Raw genomic sequence first — 16476 nt, 5'->3', positions numbered from 1 at the left:
AAACCCTCATTTATTGTACTTAACTTCCCAAAAACGCGAAAAATTTTAAAACATTTACTACATCGAAAGTTATCCAAAAATCCATAATTTATAAAGTTCCAATACAATTTCCAAATTCACAAATCAGTAAAACACTGTTTACAAAGTTCATAAAAACAATAATGATAAAACTCTAGTAACACTATAAAAAATTAATTAAATAAAGGAGGTCATTTTGTGGAAGTTTTTAAAACCTCCTTAGTTTTAATAAAATATACTAATTTTTTGTTTAAATAGCAGAGGTTTCAGTAACCTCTCTTAGTAATTTTATTCCCGCTCTTCCTGTTACACTTATCTGTCTTTTCTACTTCCCAAAATTAATATGTAGAAATTAAAAAATAAAATAATACTCTTTTTTTCTCTTACAACACAACTTTACTTTACCTTCAATAATTTGTTGTCGCAACAAACCACACTACGCTCACCAAACACTCACCAAGGGAAACACGAAAATAGGGGGTTTCAAAGGAGAAGAAAGGAAAAGTGTAGGGCTATGTGGGTCACTTTACTTTATCTCCATTAAATCTCCTTTTTCCCATAAATCATTATCGCAACTCACAATCCTCTACCACAGCTGACATTTTGCACCTCCAAATTGTCGCATTTTTGCACATCCAACTTGTCGCACGAAAAGAAAAGAAAACATCGCTACATTGGTGGAGGTCTCACCGTGGGTCACTCTTATTACAGCTTGTTGCCGGGGCATATTGTTGTTGCAGAGGTTACATTGGTAAGAGAGAAGAAAGTCAAGAAGAAGGGGGTTTTCAAAGGTCTAAACTATCTAACATCGCTACAACAATTTTACAAGTTTTATTAGATCAAGATAGTGCCTTTACAGAAAGTGTTTCTTAGTTTTTATTTTTAATCTATGAAAAACTTTTTGGCTAGGGAAAGAAGAAAGCCAACAACTTGAGAAAGAAGGAGATTCAAGGTCTAAGATATCTAACATCAGTGCAGATAGTCGAAGATAGTACCTTTACGGTAAGTGTTTCTTAATCTTTATTAGCATCTAACTACCAAATTCATGGAGGTTAATATTTTTTCATTTGCAAAACTTTTCAAAATGCTTTGTCTCTCTTTTCGAGAACCATTACCGAACAAACACAAATGATGCCTTTCTTAAATATGTTGTGAACACCAACATCTTCGTCCAACGTAATATAAATTTGCTTGTTTTAATACATTATTTTAATGAATTTAGATTTAATACTATTAAATTAATATCATTTGATTAAATTGAAGTAGGTTTAAACTATTGAATGAAATCATCCAACTCAAAAGGTATATTAAATTTGTGATTCAGTTTCGTAATTGTTTTTTCACTGCTCATGCTTTTATAAAGTGACATCGTAAATACTAGGTTGCATTATTTTTACTTCGTTTCACACTTTATCTCCATTTTTATTAAAATATTATATAATGTATTTATTTTATTTCTAGTTAGTTATCTATACTTGAACTTATTTTTCTTCCTATGTTAGTAGACTTCCTATGCTGTAATGCTTTTATTTATATTACTTACTAAGGTAGATATTTAGGTATTAGAATAATATATGATGAATCGTTGTTAAAAAAATTATGTAGGTGTCTTTATTTATGGATAAATCTTGGATTTTTAAAACCACGAAACTCAATTGAGTACTTCATTGTGCTTAAAATAAATTCCTAGAGTTTGCTTTTGGGAATGGAGTTACAGGAGATATGATCCGATGTCCATGTCCAAATTGTGGCTTTATGAAATGGCAAAGTAAAGAAATAGTTGAAGATCACTTACTTTATAAACAATTTCCTCAAAATTATGTTATACGGGATCTTTACGGTGAAAGGCAATCATTAGAGTCTTCTCAAACATGTTCTTCTTGAAGATCCAATGGAAATAATGATCAACGATGCATTTGGGCATTCCAGGCAGGAAGCCACTAACACAAATGCATCATAACCATCAAGTGCAAATGAAAATTTAAATAAAGGGACAAGGAATGATCACAGTGGTTTTCATGAGATTTTGAATGATGGAAGGCAAGCATTGAATGAAGGAAGCAACTACACTAAACTAGAATGTATAATCAAATTGTATCATATAAAAGTTTTATGTGGATTAAGTGACAAGGCAATGAATATGATACTAGATTTGTTGAAAGATGCATTTGAACAAGCAAAGTTTCCCCATCTGCTTATGAGGCTAAGAAAATCATTAACAAACTTGGTCTTAAATATATAAAGATAGATGCATATCCAAAAGATTGTATGTTGTACTTAGGAGATGAAAAAAATTTGGAGACATGCAAGACATGTGGAACATCTCGGTGGAAACCTAAGAAGAAAAGATAGCTGCAAAGGTATTACATTACTTTCCATTGAAACCAAGATTGCAAAGATTGTTCTCATGTTTTAAGACTGCGCAAGATATGAGATGGCATGCATTAGATAATAATAAAGATGGCTTGATAAGGCATCCAATAAATGGTGAGCATGGAAGACATTTGATTTAATCCATTCAGAGTTTGCTTTAGATCCTCGCAATGTTCGCTTAGTCTTACTACTGATGGTTTTAGTCCATCAAGGACCATGAGTTTCACATATAGCATTTGGCCAGTGTTCTTTATTCCATATAACCTTCCTCCTTTGATGTGTATAAAGCACACTTCCTTCATCCTATCAATGATCATTCCAGGCAAGAGATCTCTTAAAAATAACATAGATGTATTCTTACAACCCCTTATAGAAAAGTTGCGTGAGCTACGAAATGATGGTGTTGAAACCTTTGATTCATCATTGAATGAAACTTTCAAATTGTGTGCAGCTTTGATGTGGATAATTAGTGACTTTCCTGGTTTAGGCATGTTATCTAGTTGGAACATACACACAGGTTTGGCTTGCCCAACTTGTAATTTTGATGCTAGGCCTTGTCGTCTTCACAATGGTCATAAGTGGTGCTTTATGAATCATCATCGTTTTTTAAGTAGAAATCAAAAATTTCGTTTGGCTCGTGCTCGTTTTGATGGAAACACAGAAGAACGAAATCCACCATTAAATTTATCGGGGTGTGACATATTTGGACAAGTGAGAAATACTAATGTTATATTTGGATCAGGGACAATAGTGAATGGAATAGAAGAAAGACCCAAACAAAAGCCCAAACAATGGAATAAAAGAAGCATATTTTTTTAGCTTCCATATTGGCAAACCAATTTGTTGCGTCATAATCTAGATTTTATGCATATAAAAAACAATGTCTGTGACAATGTCATTTATAATTTGTACATGTAATAGAGGTTTAAAACCTCCTCAATATAACCTCCGCAGTATATTATCGGTACCAAAGGTTTTAAAAAACCTCCGATAATTGCTTGTGGCGAGTCTAACTGTGAAGGTTTTTAAAACTTCCGCAGTTTAATTAGTAGAGGTCGAAAACCTCCATTAAACAACAAAAAAACCTCCACTATTTACTTAGTTTTTTGGAGTGTAAAAGCTTTTCTCAGCTAACCCTCTCTCTGATGTTATGCCTCACCAACACCACCTACAACATCATCTACTCTCGTGTAATGTATTACACGATCATCGCCAAACACAAGTAGATAGGATAAGCTAACAGAATAAAGTTATATATACAATTTAAACTATATATATATATATATATATATATATATATATATATATATATATATATATATATATATATATATATATATATATATATGCATACACTCATCAAAGGAACTCTATCCTTTGATTTCATGCCACACAGCCACCGCCATGTTATCCATGTTCTACGTTTTTAGTGATAATCTCAATATACCCTTTGTTGCCTCCAACTACAAGCCACAACTTGTAGAACATGTGCGAGAAACCTACTACAGACCACACTCCGTAATGCTAGGTGGAGTTCCCAATACGAACCATAGTTCATATTTGTTCCAAGACTATCAAACTCGCTGGCTAACGCCGAAAAAGGCAATCTTCATGGACCCATCTGTACGAACCACAACACGCACACTCACACCGGTAACACTCGCTAATTCGAGCCACAACTCAAGGATTGCTTGTGTCCATCCACCATCCTGAGCCACAACTCAAGGGATGTCATTCCGAGCCACTACTCAAGGAATGTCATGTGTTTACCTAATATCTCGAGCCACAACTCAAGGGATACCATTCTGAGCCACAACTCAAGGAATACTACAGCAAAGTTCATCCTTAAGGTTTCACCCAAAGCCTCGTAGACCACGCACATCCAAATCACTAAGCAATTACTCGACCATGGACCCAAGATATATGATGCTTCCACGAACCTAGCCGCTCATGGTCGTGCCTCTACGAACCTCCCCGCTCATAGTCCAAAAACAAAAACAAAGCCTGGCAGAACCCTCTCTATGGCAAGCACTAGACAAAAACAAAGCCATTATATATATATATATATATATATATATATATATATATATATATATAAATATATATATACCAGGATGTGTTTTTATGTTCAGAGTAATGTCATACCTGCAATGACTAAGAAGGAAGATATTGAAATATGGCAGGACAAGCTCATGGAAGGGAGCACTTATATAATGCAGAATTTCAAGATCTTGAAGAACAATCTCAATTTAGAGTTTGTGACTATCTGTTTAAGTCATTGTTTATAGGAGTTACCTATGTACGACCACAACCCATCACAAATGTACTTGTGAAGGTTTTCAAGTTCAAAAGTATCATAGAAATTATTAAGGGGAATTACTCTACTGATTAGTTGGTTGATATATATATATATATATATATATATATATATATATATATATATATATATATTAAGTTGCCTTTTTCAATTGCTACCTCTATATATTTTTTAAATGTTTTGTCTTTGTGAAGCTGTGATTTCTAAATTTTTATATTAGATATTTGTTTGGACTTTGTGAAAATGTTATTTGTAAATTGTGTAGATGTAATTGGTGTTTCGTACAATGTGAAGATTAAAGTGCAAAACAAAATTTCACCTTTCAGCAGGAGTTGAGGTTTTTGAATTCTTTCATTTGTGTTCTTTGATAATGTTAATTTTTACCATTATCCAAGCTATATTTCATTAGCAAAATCATCTCTTCCAAAGCTTTTAACCTACTTAATCCTCAATTTTACCTTACTTTTGTAAATAAATACATTGTGGGTTACATTGATCTAATTATACCACTAATCCCCATTTTTGTGTCTTTTTTGTAGATGGGAAGCTTTGTTCCAAAAATCCAGACTAATGAGTGACCCGGAATAGCAAAGAGAGAAGAAAATTGTCAACAGGAAGCGCCTGGCAACGCGAAGCCAGCGCCAGGCGGAACAGACCGCCAGCCACGCGCCAGCCAAGCGCCAGACAGGCGCTACTGTCAGTCCCGCCTGGCGGCACTTAGTCACCGCCGGGCGGTAGCGGGGAGAATTGCCCCCTGTTTGGTGGCTTGCGCCTGGCGGTGAGACCCTTCCGCCAGGCGCCCTTTTTCGCTGATGTGTCAAGTGACCCCTTTTTCTTCTGTTTTCGCGAAGGGAAACTCATCTTTGGCATTTTGGAGGCACGAAGAACACATTTGGAGAGCTTGGAGGAGTGCTAGGGCTTGTGGGAACAGCTCTATCTTCCTCTTTGTATCTCTTTCTCTTCCATCTCTTCCATTTTTAAGCTTGAGCTCTCCATGGCAATGGAGAGCTAAACCCATTTTTGTTGGGGTTAGATGTAGCCACGAAACTCTTGTGTAAATGCAAATGTTTTGATTATATATATGACTCTTTCATTAATTGCTAGTCTTCTTATTTCTTCACTTAAAGCTTGCATTGATTTAGCCATCTCTTGCATGATTTTTGGTTCATGGGGTGTGAAAATATCTTTTGAAACCTAGATTTGGAATAAGAGAACTCAATGGAGCTTGTACCTAGGAATGGGGCTTGACCCATTGGTTGTCTTAAGCCCTTGTGCATAAAGCAAATTTGATTATTAAGAGTTTAAGGAATTGATTTTTAATAAGGAAATTTAGGCTCAATCTTTTAAGGAATTAGGGTTTGAGTAATTTTGTGGGTTGGCATTAGCATATTAATGAAGAGGATGTTAAATTGTAGTTGCATGAGAGCATAGTTGGTGAATTCTAACCCCGGCAATATCAAGTCATATCATTTCTCATCTTTTCCACTCACTAAGTGCCTTTAAACTTTCAAAGTTCAATTTTAATTATTTATGCAAAATTTAATTTCATACATTAAAACTCAAAATATGGATTTAATCGTTAGTTTAAATTAGTCACTAATTACGCAATTAATTAGTATACACGAGTCTCTTGGGAAACGATATTCCGGTCTTACCGGTTACTACTTGCACGACTTGGTACACTTGCCAAAGTCTTAACATTCTTTAAGTATTTATTTGAGTATGTAATATGACTAATTTTTTTCTTTTAAATAATCATCATGTAGTGATTTAGCTATTTCCATCACTTTGTGGGATTCCTATTATAAAAAATTTGTTAGTTATTGGAAGGGAAATGATGAAGAAGACTATTGTGCTATAATTATGACTCAAGCTAGGATCAAGCCTGCATTATGTGTTATTCATTTTAACTTTTATTCATCATATCATTTTGTTGATGACTAATGTATTTTCTTTGTATTAGCACCATGGCCAGTGTCATTATCTAACTCGTGGAATGGTTCCAAACTATTAATGAGTTTTAATGCACCTGAACTACAAGAATTCATGAAGAAATTTTTAGAGTATGTCTTCATTTTAAATGGATTGAACAAAAACTTTGTTTATATGTATTGAGCTTAGATATTTTATTGTAGAATCTGCAAAACTTTATTTAGTTAGAGTGAAGACCTAAGCTAGTTCAGTTCTTCATCATAGATTAGTGAACTTGACAAATTATTGTATAAAGTTGTTGTTAAAACTTTGTCTGAGATTATTAGTATTAAAGAGGTATTATTCCTTTTTTAGTTGCATGTCATGTACAACAAGTAAATTGTGCAGGTTATTCTGATATGACATTCTTTATTATGGATGTAGGATATGATATGTGTAACTGTTGCCAAGACAATCAAATTTAATTTAGGTAATGAGGGGTGGAGTTTCTTTGCCTACAATAGTGGTAAGAAAATACAGATGAATTTGACTCTTTCAATTGTATTTTTTATGATGCCTATAATGATAAACCTGGCAAGAAGTTAGAAACATGACCTATGTAATGTGTATACCTGTTATTTAACAGATACATACGAAATTTATGTTAATGTATGTTATTGTTTGTTTTAGGTATAAACTTTAGATTCAAGTGTTTGATGGGAAGAGTTTCTGTAACTTTGTTTTATGGGACCAAGACTGTCAGAATTTGATTGGCATATCAGTTGTTGATTTAACTTCCAAAATGATTAAGTTTATACTTCTTCATGTGTGTATGAATTTATTTTTCCCAAACAACATTGTTGTCCTATAAATAAATATGGATTTCATTTCTTAATATTTGTAAGTATAATATTGTATTGTTTTTTATTTTTTTTAGGACGCTGAAAACAATCCCAACTATTTTCCTCAAGATCTAGATGTTCTCTTAGGATGTAATTTTGCCTTCAGAGTTAGGGTCTAAGGTAAAAACAGAGCGACATCAGTAATGAAGGTTTCAAGTGATTCTAAGACTATGGATCATGTTAAAAGGCTTATCCTTCAAGAAATGGTAAAATTTGTGATAAATGTTTAAGTTGTGGATGGATAACCTTATGTTTTCGTTTTTTTTTTGTAGTAGATATACTAATACATTCATTTCTATTTCTAATTGTTGACATTCAATAAAAATTGGAAAATGTAGTTAGGATGTAGTTGTTGATTTCGCAGCTGATACATGTGAAATACTAGCCGATACTGACATGAATGGATCATCAAGTTTCCATATGGAAGGTTCTACCACATCAGAAAATGATCCAGATATTGAGTTTTGTGTCACACTTGTTAAAGTAATGGCTCATAAAGTTGACTTGGAACGTTTGTTAGATTTACCATCAACAATCCCTGAGTTCAAAATTTTGGAGGACGTAGCCTTAGCCCAACATTCAACAACAAAGACGAAGAAGAATATGAAAAGGATATCAAAAGGGAGAAATATTAATGGTTGTTTTCTATCGAACAATTTGCACTAATATGTTTATTTGCTACACTTTATTTTTTGTTGTTGGTGAATTTTGTCCCAACTACATAACATAGGTACTAATGTTGCAAAATTGTAATATTTTTTGGCTTATATTATTGCAGTTTCGTATATTACAGTTTTAAATTGTAATTTAATATTGCTAACAAAACATCTAGCCTTGCATGTTTGAATGATGAACTGAAAAGTGAATGTTTTAGATTGCTTATAATTGCAATTTATTAATTTAATTTAATTTTTTCTTCTTAAAAGAAACATCTACACTAATGATGAATTCAAGACTCAAATAGTTTTCACCAATTCAACCCTACACTAATTAAAGTTTTATCCATTGGAGATATCAATTATGATTTGACATTCATTTATTAAATGAATGGACATGAAAATAAAAAACTTTAAACATAATGATAAGACATGTATTTATTAATTGAATGGACATGGAAATGAAATTTTTACACTTAATGAAAAGGCAATTGAAGATGGAAAGAAAGTTCTACACATAATCACAACATATGCATTTAATAAATGAATTGACATGCATTTAATGGTCATATTTAAAGGTTTCCAAAATAAAAACAAAAATACTTACCTATTGAATTGTACTTTCAACACAACTACTTTTTGTCAATGGTCTGATGTTTTGAACTGAACTACAAATTATATAGTTAGTTATGATGTTAGTTATTTTAATACAAGTTTTACAATAAATAAAAATATATTCATTTATTAAATGAATGGACATGAAAATAAAAGTTTCACACTTAATGATAAGACATGCATTTAATAATTGAATCAACTTGGAAGTGAAATCTTTACATTCAATGAAAAAACAATTGAAGATGAAAAGAAATGTTCTACACTCATTCAAAACACATTCATTTAATAGTGATGTGACATGCATTTAATGGCCATAAAGGCTTCACACCTAATGATAAGACATGCATTTATTGATTGAATCAAGATGGAAATAAAATTTTTACACTTAATGAAAAACAAGTGATAATGAAAAGAAAATCTCTACACTCATTAAAAATACAAGCATTTAATAAGTAAATTGACATGCATTTAATGGCCATAAATGTTTCACACCTAATGATAAGACATGCATTTATTAATTGAATCAAGATGAAAATGAAATCTTTACACTCAATGAGAAGACAATTGATGATGAAAAGAAAAGTTCCACACTCAAGGAAAACACATGCATTTAATAAGTGAATTGTAAGGCATTTAATGGCCATAAAAGCTTCACAAATGAGTTTACATGGATTTATTAATTGAATCAACATGAAAATTAAAATTTTACATGTAATGAAATGGCAAGTGATGATGAAAAGAAAAGCTCTACACTCAATGAAGTGAAAGTGCATTTAATTAGTGAATTGACTTCACATTTAATAATAAGACATGCATTTATTAATTGAATCAACATGGAAATTAAATCTTCACACTCAATGAAAAGAGAAGTGATGATGAAATATTTTACTCTACACTCAATAAAAACACATTCATTTAATAATTGTTGACATGCATTTAATGGTCATAATTGTCATTATGTTTGTAAATCACAATTGTTAATTTAGATAATTATACGGGTCATTAATTTATTTACTCCTACATGCAAATGAAAGTTTGGCACTCCTCCAAAATACATGCATTTATTAACTGACTTGACATGACCTTAATGCTCATGAGAAAGGAAAAACTTCCAAAGATAACTTGTCAAACTCATTATGTAACTTACGACTACAAGTGGTTGATTTACTATTCTTGACACCTTTACCACTTCCATTGTAGAAAAATTTTTGTATCCATTATTTGACAATTGTCATTAAGAAACAATGACAAAACTAGGAAGAACTTCCCAAGAAGCACTTTTCAACATCACATCAAAAGCAACTTTCGAGAACAATGATAAGAATAAACTATACCACTTAATGTAGAAGAAGTTTTAATCAAAGAAAAACAAGGAAATTTGAAGCACATTGATAACTTATTCTACAAAACTTCATTTCTTATTATTTGTTGAATTTGTAATTATCCCATTGAAGCTTTGTTAAGACTTTGGCAAGTGTACCAAGTCGCGCAAGTAATAACCGGTAAGACCGGAATATCGTTTCCCAATAGACTCATGTGTACTAAATATTTGCGTAATTAGTGACTAATTTAAACTAATGAATAAATCCATATTTTGAGTTTCAATGTATGAAATTAATTTTGCATAAATAATTAAAATTGAACTTTGGAAGTTAAAGGCACTTAGTGAATATAAAAGATTAGAAATGATATGACTTGATATTGTCGGGGTTAGAATTCACCAACTATGCTCTCATGCAACTACAATTTGACATCTTCTTCATTAATATGCTAATGCCAACCCACAATATTACTCAAACCCTAATTCCTTAATGGATTGAGCCTAAATTTCCTTATTAAAAGTCAATTCCTTGAACTCTTAATAAGCAAATTTGCTTTATGCACTAAGGTTTAAGACAACCACTGGGTCAAGCCCCATTCCTAAGTACAAGCTCCATTGAGTTTTCTTATTCCAAATCTAGGTTTCAAAATATATTTCCACACCCAATGAACCAAAAATCATGCAATGGATGGCTAAATCAATGCAAGCATTAAGTGAAGAAATAAGAAGACTAGCAATTAATGAAAGAGTCATATATATATAATCAAAACATTTGCATTTACACAAGAGTTTCATGGCTACATCTTACCCCAACAAAAATGGGTTTAGCTCTCCATTGTCATGGAGAGCTCAAGCTTGCAAATGGAATAAATGGAAGAGAAAGAGATACAAAAAGGAAGATGAAGTTGTTCCCACAAGCCCTAGCACTTCTCCAAGCTCTCCAAAACGTGTTCTTCGTGCCTCCAAAATGCCAAAGATGTGTTTCCCCTCGTGAAAACAGAAGAAAAAGAGCCAACTTACCACATCAGGGAAAACTGGTGCCTGGCGGAAGGGTCTCACCGCCAGGCGCTAACGAGCAAATAGTGAGCAAAGCATCCAACTACCGCCCGACAGTTTCTAGGTCCCGCTAGGCGGTGAGCAACAATGGCGCCTGGTGCTGGCGGCTCTCAAGTACATGCAAAAGAGTAGAAGGCTGGTGTATTATAGGAGCCAGACAGCTGCCAACCAAAGACCTTTCAATAATAACATAACTGGATAGATAGTGGTATAATAGAAATGAATATTCAAAAGACCAAGAAGGTCGGACACTTCCCATATCAATAAAAGGACAGGACACCAACTACATATTTTGCATGCACTTAACCATTAGCCAAAAGGGAACAATTTATAGATGTCTAGACGAATATACTAACGAAAGACAAGTAAGTGGGTAGTGAAAGAAAATATAGCATGCTAGTATATTGACGAACCTCCTCTAACTTAGGCAAAAACATAACAAAATGAGGTATGTCCAAAGGGAACTGGGCCTGTAACTTAGGCCCAATTAAGCCTGATCAAACCCAATCAGATTTAGTCAAATCCAATTAGATCTAGTCAAACCCAATTAAATGTAATCAAAGCCCAAAGCTTGGACGTGCAATTAAGGAGTAAAATGCTAACAAGGACAATTAAATATTTTTAAATATAGGTGGACCCATATAATTAAAGGTATGCAATTCATTAGTACCCTAATATGAGTTTTGACTTTGAGAGCTTTTGTTGACTTGATCGTCGGAGCCCTTTTCTATAGGTACACCCCCCTCGTTCCATGGTCTGTACAAAGCGACCAATAATGAAGACTTAACAAATAAAACCCTGGAGTGTGCATCCAGGGAATCTCAAGATTATGGTAAGATAAGGTTTGAGCCTCATAATAATATCGTCCATGCATGAACAATAAAGAAGAAATGATAAAAGATAGAGTTGAAAAATATTAGGTTGAAGTAACATAAAATGAAAAACATGGATAATGAGCTGATATAGGTATTTTACTTGAAAAGGAAAAAGAATTGGAATGTATCGTTGTGTCCCAAAGTTATTTTTTATTTTAAATTATATATATATCCAACTTCTTATTGTCAAGAAGTACGTCTAGAAAAGAAAAATAGTAGAAGAAAAATAAATAAACTAACTTTTTCATATCATAAATAAGTTAATTTGTAAATACTCTTTCGTATAAGATTTTTAGGATTTTAGTTTTAATTTGTGCACATGTTAATTTTAATTTCTAAGAGAAACTTATTATATTTTTCTCTTTTTTTATTGTTCTTTTCTAGAAGGAGTTCTAGATACTCACATCCTATATCCTCATAGTTTTATGTACATGTTGCCTTATGTCATTCTTTAAGGGTGAGCATGGATTATAATTTTAAACATTTAATCCAGATCCATTTTAGATCCAAATATTTGGTTCATATATTAGATCCATATCAACTTTTTCTATAAAACCAATTTGGATTTTTTTAAAATTCAGATCTAAATATTTGGATGAAGTTCTAAATCCAAATCTATTTTTAGATCATATTTTTTAATGAAAATTAAATGTTTTATAAATCTAATTTTAATTTTAAATCTATATTTTAGAAATAAAATAACTATCCTCTACTAAAAAAATTGTCCAATCCTAAACTGCCATATCAACATCATATTCTCCCAACATACAACAAACAACTATAGTTTCCTCCATGCACCTCCACTACACATCACCAACGACCCCATGGGAGCAAGTCAGACTCGTCGTCGACCATTGTACCTTTGCCATAAATCGAGACATCACACAAATTGACCTCCATTTGTAGTATGCCGAAAAGCATGAGCCATTGGAACTAACCCAAAGAACCACATATGTGAGCTCCTCCATGTTGGAGCAAGAAACACTGAAAACACCGTTCACCGTGCATCTAGACCTTCATGCACTTGGCTAGAGAACGCTCCAACCAGCTCGTCCATTCAAATATGCACCACAAGATATCCCTAAAGCCTGGCCGGAGAAAATCGGAGTCTCACGAATGTGGAAGGTAACACTCCATCTTTCCTTCCAATCAGACCAACTTTAATACGAACCACCATCAAACCACCGTTGCAAATGTTCCTACGTGTGTTATCACCCACCCACTAGAATAACAGTGGCACAAATGTGAATTCTGTGAAACAAAATCTAATGAAAAGTTTTGACATCTCTACCATTGTATCATATGTCTTAATCAAAATGTTGATCTTAGTTATCGAGGACATAATGACAATACAAATAAAATTCATATAGGGTTAGGGTGCAAAAGGGTGGAAAATAACATGGGAGAAGTGGGCAAAATTATGTAAACCAAAGGGGGAGGGTGGTCTAGGTATCAAAAATATAAACTATTCTACGAAGCACTCTTAGCTAAGTGAAAGTGAAGATTAGGTGTTAAAAGGGGCTACAAAAAGACTATCCAAAGAGAATCTAAATGGCAGAAAGATTTAAGAAATATTTGTGGATCTAGGGAGGAAAAAAAATGGTTTGAAGAGAATGTGAGATGGAAAGTAAGTTCAGTAAGTAGAATTTTTTATTGGGAAGACAAATGGACGAAGGATGGATCACTTAAGGAGGCTTACCCTATATGCGATAACAAAGACCAAACAATAAGTGAAGGTGGGAAATGGGACAATAATAGATGGGAATGAAATTTGTCTTGGAGAAGATATGAGTTTGGATGGGAGAGGCCTCAAATTGAAACATTCTGTGAAGAAATTGATAGCAAAACTCTTATTAGAAGAAGAAGCGACATTTGGATGTGGAATAATGGGGAAGATATGATATACACTATTAAGTCAACATATAAAGTGTTGTAAGGCATATGCCCTATAGATAAAAAAAAACAATTCTTTGAGGGCCCTTGGAGAGTAAAGGTTATCACTTCTACAAAGTTTTGTATGGAAGGTTATTCTAAATAGAGTACCAACAATGGTTAACTTAAGGCTTAGAGGGGTCATTTTAAACAATGTTAGTTGTGTTATGTGTGGTGAGCAGGACAAGCCATAAATCATCTTTTGTTTACTTATAAAGTGGCTACCAAAATATGGAATATATGTAACAATGGACTAGGGACTTGGGGGTAAGCCATAACTAAATTCAAGCACATTTTGAGAATTTTCATCTATTAGAGCTAAAGCACAAAGGTATAGTGTGGATTGCCAAAGTGCGGACTCTATGGAGTCATATAAACAATATTGTCTTTAGGAATGGTGGACTAGACCCAAAAGATATTTTTTTAGTTTGGCCCAAGTGAGGGTATGGGCATGACTAAAAAATAAAATGACAAATGTAATTTTTTTGTTTTTTGACTGGTGTTTATGTCCCATACTTTGTTTAAAGTCAATAACTTAGAAACACATTATCCTTTTTGCCTTACTAAGCTATGGGCAATAGTAGGCTACTTGTACGGGGTTTCTGAATTATAACCTAGACTTTACGATCTAGAGTGCTTGCTTTTTTCCTTGCATATGTAGTCTTCAACTTACTATCTATGGAATAATCACTTTATACTATGCTTTGTTGAGTTCTTGTAGAGTAGGTGTAGGGATAGTTTTACCTAGAAATTCATTAGAAACACTTTCTCTATACATGCATGTACAATATGCAAGAGGAGTGTATGTAGCTTGTGATAGGTTGATGTATTATGCACGAGGACTGAATAAAACATGAATGAGTAAAAGAATACTCTCATGTATCCACTTTACTTGTGTTCATAGGATAATAGACAAAGCTTTTTATGAAAATTTATAGGAAGATGAGCATGATCTTGATAGCTAAAACTATATGTTAAATTTGTTAAATTTATAGTTGATGAACTAAGTTTTTTCTGTGTAAAAGGGTTAAAGCACCCCAAGTGTTTTATCATTAATATATCTATTTATTTGCCGATAAAAAACTTGTATAACGAGTTTAATGTAATTAATTATCAATGTAAAGAGATTAATGGCATTAAATTATATATATATATATATATATATATATATATTTATTGTTAGTATGATTTTTAAAGATAACTATAGTATAAGTTAATAAACTTATAATAATTTGAGATTAAAGAATAAGTTGATATATATTTTATATTGATAATGAATAAAATAGTTCCAATTTTGTGTTCTCTTCTTTTCGTCTCGGTTATGAGCTTGTACAATTTAGCAAACTATTACAAAAAGAAAATGCAATTTAAGAATTAAAATTAGTGACCGAAGAAAGATGGTCACAAATTGTGACTAAAATAGCTATGGGATAATTGTAATCACAAATTAGTATCTAAAACAAATGATCAAGTCAACACATAAAAACAATTATTTGTATAACAACTTAAATAGTTATGGAAAAATTGTTGTCGTTAAATGGAATTTTTTATTCACCGAATTAACAATCAAAATAATATTGTATTAAACAACAATCCTTTATAACATAATATGATAATTTACTTGGTATTGCTATATTATACTTTATTACGGCAAGATCTATCACAGTTTTCAAAACCAAATAATAATAATTTATAATTTTATTAGTTTAACCCTGGTTACTTTATGTTAAGTTTAGTTTGTTTGTTTAGTTAGCCTTTCTTTGTAGTCTTTATATCCTCTGTTTGTAAACTCTCTGCATCATCAATCTCAATACACTTTTTCCTTGTTTTTGTAATATGGTATCAGTAGAGAATTAACTCTCTTTTTCCTTTCGGGTTCCCTCTTTCCGTTCTTTACCTTCCTTCCTTTTTCTTGCCAGTTTTCATGGCTTCCTCTGCCGCATCTAACCACTCTTCCACCATCCCCATCAAAGAACCCCATCAAGATCCCACCCATCCTCTTTTCTTACATCATTCTGATGGCCTCGGCCTTCTTCTCACTTCCCAACCTTTAGATCACACCAACAACATAACGTGGAGTCGTGCGATGCGGGTCGCTTTATCTATCAAAAATAAATTACCGTAACCTTTAGACGGAACCCTAGTCGCACCTTCAGACGACGATCCTTCTTTCGCTGCTTGGTCAAGGGCGAACAACGTTGTTATCTCCTGGTTATACAACTCAGTTTCGAAAGAGATTGTGACAAGCATCCTCTTCGCCTCCACCGCTCATGAGATCTGGGAGGATCTCCGAACTAGGTTCTCCCACAAAAATGGTCCGCGCATCTATCAACTCTGGCATCAACTTCTGTCTCTACAACAGGGTTCTGATAGTGTGAGTACCTATTATACAAAACTAAAATCAATTTGGGAAGAGCTTTCTGGATACAAACCCACCTTCAACTGTTCTTGCTGTGGGATGCATCAACTTCAACAACACACCGCTTCAAAATATGTCATG

The 16476-nt window shown here is 33.0% G+C and overlaps 1 long non-coding RNA gene across 2 annotated transcripts; it reads left to right on the top strand.

Annotated features, from left to right (window-relative positions):
• Positions 1 to 484: 484 nt before the first annotated feature.
• Positions 485 to 5669, top strand: LOC114184310. Of its 2 annotated transcripts, XR_003604585.1 has the most exons (4): positions 485 to 809; positions 928 to 1020; positions 4974 to 5045; positions 5248 to 5669. It is a non-coding gene; the product is annotated as an uncharacterized LOC114184310 (long non-coding RNA). The 2 variants fall into 2 exon arrangements; XR_003604586.1 differs by lacking the exon at positions 4974 to 5045.
• The last annotated feature ends 10807 nt before the right edge of the window (positions 5670 to 16476 follow it).

This window comes from Vigna unguiculata, chromosome 5 (genome assembly GCF_004118075.2).
Source record: "Vigna unguiculata cultivar IT97K-499-35 chromosome 5, ASM411807v1, whole genome shotgun sequence".
Lineage (NCBI taxonomy): Eukaryota > Viridiplantae > Streptophyta > Magnoliopsida > Fabales > Fabaceae > Vigna > Vigna unguiculata.
The sequence above is the reverse complement of the archived record's forward strand: the minus strand, read 5'-3'. Positions and strand labels throughout refer to the sequence as shown.